This window comes from Ischnura elegans (genome assembly GCF_921293095.1).
Source record: "Ischnura elegans chromosome 13 unlocalized genomic scaffold, ioIscEleg1.1 SUPER_13_unloc_1, whole genome shotgun sequence".
Classification (NCBI taxonomy): domain Eukaryota; kingdom Metazoa; phylum Arthropoda; class Insecta; order Odonata; family Coenagrionidae; genus Ischnura; species Ischnura elegans.
In genome coordinates this window covers 15,807,898-15,815,269 of record NW_025791657.1, presented here as the reverse complement: position 1 = coordinate 15,815,269, position 7,372 = coordinate 15,807,898, and positions in this window count along the sequence as shown.

Sequence of the window (7,372 nt, the reverse complement as noted above, 5' to 3'; positions counted from 1 at the left end):
CTGTACTAATGACTGCAATATAGGTCATGGGTAAATTGATAGCAATAGTTCGTGAATACCAGGAAAATGTCTGTCACTTAGTAATTTTTGGCTGGAAGACGAGTTGACTGAATTTTACGGTACAACGGCCAATTTGTAGGCGATGTTGTTTTGTGGGTTCCGTACATGGGTTTCTAATCAATTGGAATTGCAAATATCGGGTGCCTCATTATTAAATGACATCAAGTCTCCACAGTAGGCGGCGATCCCAGGCGCGCTCGATTCCGCATTTGAATTTGCCGCCGATTGCGAGGTTACTGCCATCTTCTGGTCATTCACTACACTATTTCAAGAAGGCTTTCCCCTGGTGGCGAATGGAGTAACTACAACGGTCCCCCAATTGCTTTCCTTGTGCATACACGTATATTATCCGGTTTGTGGCGGACATAAGACCATAAATACACGAGATTTATTCCAGTTCTACTCGGGTAATAACGGTTTTTACACAAGATAAAACACGGGTAAATCACGGCCTATATGCCAGTTTGCGACCGTTCGTGCTGTATGGGTCAGTGGTAAATCACAAATCTTACTCTTCAAGTCTATTCTAACCTTTTAACATCATATCAGAGACTGCAAAAGTATGAATGGTTTTGAAATTAACAAAATCAAAATCCATTACTGTTACCCAAGAAATGGGAACTTGCATGAATTTTTTTTCATTTCACAGACGGACAGAAAATTATTTTCTGATTACAACAAAGAAAACTGCATGTATATCCGAGTTTTCCTTCGCGAGATATTCAATGATAAATATAACGAATTTTAAAGTGCGGGAAAAACTCCCTCACCCCCAAGCCACTGCCGACGAAGCCTCGATGACGTCAAAGGTGCCTAAACATCCCACGAAGCTAGACGTGTTGATTATTTTCAATTGAAAGATAAATATCCAACGATAGAGGCTCGGAAGCCCTCATATTTTGTATTATTTATAATATTAATATCTGAGTTAGGACATAAAATATATAACTAGAGCAGTTCAACCAAAAATTTTATAATATCTAAGTAACATCGTTGTAGGAGTCTGAGGCACCATCGTAGGAAGGGGGATACGTTTATTGTAAGTTGATGTTGTCGAAGGCATATCATTCATTAAAGTATGTAATTACAACAATTTTGATGTTTACTAATGTCCGCTTAGCTTTTATATACAATATCTTCATCCGTTCATTCGTAGGCACCGGAGAATTCGTCGTTTCGGACTGTCTGTGCTTGTATTATGAGGTGAATTCCCGTCAATGCAACTTTTGCTCGCTGATTGGAGACATAAAAGAACACTTTTGTGCCAAAATAGTGTTATTTTCAACGTGACATCTCCCGTTAAGCTACTGCTTATAATCACAGTGCCAGTGGTTGTAATGCACAAAGTTTGATTAGGTTGAAAAATATCGGCCAAGGGTTATCAGTGTTCCATCGTGATTGCACTGTAAAAAGTACTATTACGCTATCGATAAATGACTAACAGTAGTGTAAAATTTCAGTGGCTTGTTACCCTCCGTTGTTCACCATAGATATGACATTTCACGATCAAGCTATTAAAAAAAACGGCGTGTGAAGTTTCTCATTCCATCATTTCAACGAATAGTAGTGAGAAAAGTCACCTGTGATGGCTAATTTAACACTTTTAATCATTGAATAAATAGTTCTGTTCTAATAATAACGAGCTCTGTTATTGTAAGTTGCACGTTATGAATATAAGAATGTGACAGTGACTTCCAGTTTTTGATAAGAGTATTTACCTATTTCCCACTATATCTTTATGGTGTATGCTAGCATATTGTTTATGGATTTACCTATATTATTGAAATAGGTTGTAGCTTGTGTGTGTGTTGGCAGCGGAACCGATTCGCGATCTCACATGTGGATTGTGTGCAGACTATTTTGCGGTGAATTCGTACCGTAGGATGGATAGGACTACATTCTCCGCTAATACGGCGTTGCCAAATTCAACAGCACAGCTTACTCTAATGTCAACAGCACAGCTTACAATAGTTATCCTCCAGTATCAAAAGTTTCTTTTACATCTCGATTTGCCGCCGACGTATAGCAATAATTTGTCTTAACAAAGCCCATGAGGGTTGTGGCAACAATTTTTGGTGTCCTAAAAAAAAGGGCTGGTGTCCCCACACCCCATGCCACACGCCTTTTAGGCGACTTGCGGGGTATAATGTAGGTGTAGATGAATTTCAGATGTAGTATTCGAACTAGCGGCAACGTTATCATCCATTTTTTCTGATAAATAAAACATACGAAGTGAAACGCTTGCACTTCATCATCCCGATGTCGCATTACTCAGCTCTACAAAAAAAAGTTTTTGTTGTTGCCGGAGATATTTCAACGAATACTGGGTATATTTGGTATGCTGAATCTGAATCTGAAAACGGATTTCCCCAATTGGCTCTAGTTTCTTAGATACATGCTACCTCTGGCGTGTAGCGTTTAATCGTTAAATTATCAGTAAATCGGTTGTGATTCCTCAAATCTGTATGCCTATTCATTTTATATTTTGTAACTCCGTATGTACAAATGTAATGTCTTATATGTTACAAAATATAGAGGAGAAGGTGAGATCATGGAACGTGGTAGTAATTTGAGACACCCTCATGTGTCTCACAATTTCAAGGAGCGTCAGTGAGTCACACTGTTGCAGTGAAGGTCAGAGTCGTGCGCAGAACGGCTATTGGGACCATTGGGATGGGGTGTGGAGGCAGGCGTGACAAGATGTGGCTTTGTTCGACGGGCTTCGTCGGCTCAGACACGGACGGAGCGCTCAGTCTTCGGCGCGGCGTCAGAGGAGCGAGTGTGACCGATCCAGTGATGTGAACCAATATCGTAATACAGTCCACAAACCATTCTCAAGTTCGTGTTTTCATTTCTATACGTAACCCACCCTTTGGACATTTCGTTGGAAAATACGAATTTCGAAAGCGAACAACGGCAGTCGAGAGAGGGAAGAGCGTGTGAGAGAACGCGGTTTGTGTAATAGCCAATAAAAGTTTTCCTAGGGAAGAGTTTCTCGTTCACAGTATCAAGAAAAAGGTATGTCGCGATTAGTTACTGCATTATATTCTTAGTTAAATGTAACATATAGATAATATTGTTATAAATATTATTTTATTAGTTCCACCTTACCATATTTTTGCAAATATATTCTTATTTTATTCTTTTCATAGATTAACATGAGTTCTTCGCGTAAAGGTTGTTTCAAATCTCCTGATGAGTTCTGCTATATCTGTGGAGAATACACTCCGCAAGAACAACGGAAGAACATTACTGACTTTGTGAAACAGACCTATCTTGCATATTTTGGTGTTAAACTGGGAGACCAAGATAAAAATTGGGCTCCTCATAAAGTTTGCAAACGCTGTGTGGAGTCTTTACGACTGTGGACTAATGGAAAACGAAGGGGTTTAAACTTTGGAGTGCCAATGGCGTGACTAGAGCCAAAAAACCACCATAATGATTGCTATTTTTGCATGGTCAATGTGAAAGGTTTCAATCGCTACAAGAAGCATAAGTGGGAATATCCCGATTTAGAATCAGCAAGGCGACCAGTGCCACACAACGATGAAAATTCCTGTACCAGTCTTCACCACTCTGCCAAAACTACTCCCTTCAGATGACGATGATTTGCAGCACGTGAACACTAGCAGTAGTGAATGTAAATACGAAGGAAGCTTCACAAGACATCAGCTCTTCAGTCAGGAAGAGCTTAACGATTTGATAAGAGATCTCGGTCTTTCTAAACAGTCTTCTAAACTCTTGGCATCTAGACTTAATGAGAAGAATTGCCTGCAACCAGGAACTAAAATCACAGCTTACCGGACAAGAGAAGCAGATCTACTTCAATACTTCAGTCAACAAGATGAACTTGTTTACTGCAGTGGCATTCCTGGTATACTATTGAAACTGGGTTACGGGTCACTATCACGTAATTAGACATATGCACCTGCTGGGGATAACAGACTCAGATAGGTGTAGATGGTGTGAGATGGGAGAGGAAACAACAACTCATCTAATATGCGAGTGTCCCACAATCATGAGGACTCGATATAGACACCTGGGCTCACCTATAGAGCCCAAGGAAGTAAGAGATCTTCCCATTGGGGACCTTTTGTCCTTCGTTAAGGACATTGGCCTCTATGGGTGATCCATTATCGGTGGATAGCACAATGGACCTATAGGTCTAAGTGCCCTGGGAGCTGATCCCCCACCGCATAAACTAATCTATCTATTGAAACTGGGACTAACAAAATATCAACCTCAAGACTGGAGGCTTTTTATCGATTCCTCAAGCAGAAGCCTAAAATGTGTGTTGTTGCATAATGGTAACCGCTATGCATCCATTCCAATTGGCCACTCAACAAAACTTCATGAGGAGTATGAAAATATCCAGATGATTCTCCAGAAACTTCGTTATAACCACCACCAATGGTCTATCTGTGTTGATTTGAAAATGGTTTACTTTTTGCTTGGACAGCAAAGTGGATGCACAAAATTCCCCTGATTTATCTGCATGTGGGACAGCAGAGAAAAGCATGATCACTGGGAGAAAGTTTCATGGCAATCAAGAGACACATTTACTGCAGAAACAGCTAATATCCTAAAAGAACCATTAGTTGATAGGGACAAAATCATTCTTCCACCACTTCATATCAAGCTTGCTCTAATGAAACAATTTGTGAAAGCATTGGATAAAAATGGTGACTGTTTCAAATATATATGCAAATCCTTCCCTGGACTCAGTAATGAAAAATTAAAAGCTGGTATATTTGATGGTCCCCAAATTCGGAAACTTATGCATGATTTGGAATTCATTAAAGTTATGAATTGCATTGAAGCATCAGCGTGGAGCAGTTTTGTATCTGCTGTCTAGAATTTCTTGGGTAACTACAAAGCACATAATAATGAGGAACTGGTGAAAAACATGCTCAGAAACTTCAAAACCTTGGGGGCAAATATGAGCATTAAGATTCATTACCTCCACTGCCATCTTGATAGATTTTCGGACAATCTTGGTGACTACCGCGAGGAACATGGTGAAAGATTCCATCAAGATTTTCAGGTGATGGAAGAACGATATCAAGGTAGATGGGACCAGCACATCATGGCAGACTACTGTTGGAATCTTCAGCGCGACTGTCCTGATGTTCAACACAACAGAAAATCACACAGGCGGAGTTTTTCGAGACTCTAATTGCCATATTTTTAAAAGACTGTTTTTTTTCTTTTTCTATTACATGCTGAATGAACAATGGATCAACATTTTTGTGATTATTTTCATGTTTCCTCATTTTCATTTGCTTGTGTGCACAATGTATCTCAATTAATATTTTGAAGATTTTTTTATCTACATATTGTAGGTTGTAACAATAAATAGAGCCAATTTAGCAAAACAAATGACATATTCGAATTCAGGGCCATAAAGTTATTCTAAATTCTTTGAAAATTAATGGGCAACAAAATCACTGTTGACCAGTGTTATTAATATCCTATGTAAAAATCGTGGCACAATAGCAATAAGAAAACTTGCCCAAGAATAACAGAACAAAATAAAGTGACAATTAGCGGCTAAATACTCCCTCAAAAAATTTTACAGCATGCGCTCAGCGTATTTCCCAACTCCCTACGGTTGTTTACGCACCTATGACGTCACGCCTGGTCTCGGCAACGCTCGGGTGTCTTCGCGCAGTGGTCGGCTCAGAGAAATTTTTCTCGATTTTAAATGCAATTTTTTTATTTCTGTCGATGTTGAATCGAGAAACTTAAGGTATTTTTGAGAGCTAATGTATCCATTTTACTTATTCAAAATAGTTTTTAGAGCAATCTTCGACCCATGCAAGTTCCCCATTGTCGTATGCAATCACTAGTATGCTATATGCCTTACACCATCACCACACTGTCAACGATTCATTTTTTATATCCACAACAATTAAGGATATTTTGCTATATATGACAAACATCATAATGTGCATTTACATACTTGCATGCCCAACATCAAACTCAAGGACACAACAATTTAAGGAGGCATTATCACTTTGATGATTGCTGCTAGGACAAAAATCTACGATTTTTACTCACAAATACCACCATACAAAACAATATGTAAGTTAACACAAAGCCACTTACGGTGTTAATGGTAATGGAGGATGTCAGTGTTAGTAGTCGGTCATTTATGACGATATTGTACTGAGACAAAAATCCTCCCCAAACATTTCATGTAAAAAGGGACACGGAGTGTGAAGGATAAGCTTATCTACAAAATATCTGTTTTCTCCAAGAATAAGGACAAATCCGTGGTAAAAGGGAAAGTCACAAGAATATACGAATGAAAAAATAACCAATAACAGCCATTAGATACACAGAGGAACCTGGATAATTTGAACTTCTTTAATTCGAAATATACTTTAATTTAAATATTTTTCTTGGTCACTGGCAATATGTATTCAAACAGTGCTACAAAATGGTGAATAATTCGAATTTTATTTTGGATATTTTGAATTTTGGTTTGTCAAATTAAGGTATAAATTATAATCTGTGACACAAAATCATTGCGAATCTATCATTAAGTGAGTGTAGCGATCATGGCATCGACCTCGTCGACAAAAACCCGTGCCCATGAAACTTAAGACTCTGGCTGAAAAAGTTGCTTTGGTTAAAGAAGTGGAAAAAGACGTTAAGAAAGAACTCAGAAAACACGAAGGAGCCAAGTGCAGCTGATGCCATGAAGCACGTACAAGAGCTCGTTTTCTTGAAAGACGATTTAACGTAAGTGATTCATACTTCAACTCATTGAATATGTTAGATCTTTTTAAAACAGCTCAGAAACTTAATTCAAGGAAATAGGCAAAAAATCATCCTTTAAAAAAAGATGGCTTTGTTTAATGGTTGCCATCCCAGGAGCTTTATGTTCATGTTTCAATATTGTTAGTCAATAAAGTACACGTATTCAATGTTTATTATATCTTTGGTTATTGTGATTTTATTGCAGTGTATTGAGGCCGCTATACACGGCTAATGATTTCATTGATGATGCTGATCATGCAGAATGATCGCGTGATCATTCAGCATGATCATTAACCATGTATGACGTAACGATTCGCGAATGAACCTTCATGAGCATGACCATTCAGTGAAAATTAGAACATGTTCTATTTTGCTTGCATGATCCTGTGAATGATCAGCATGGTCATTCACCATGTATAGTGGACTTCATACTATGACACCATGTCTATAGACATACATGTTTCTGTCTTGTTTATAAACATACATGATTATAAGTTGACAGTGCGCAGCCATTCAGATGTTGCCTTACGGTATTTTAAGGTTAGAT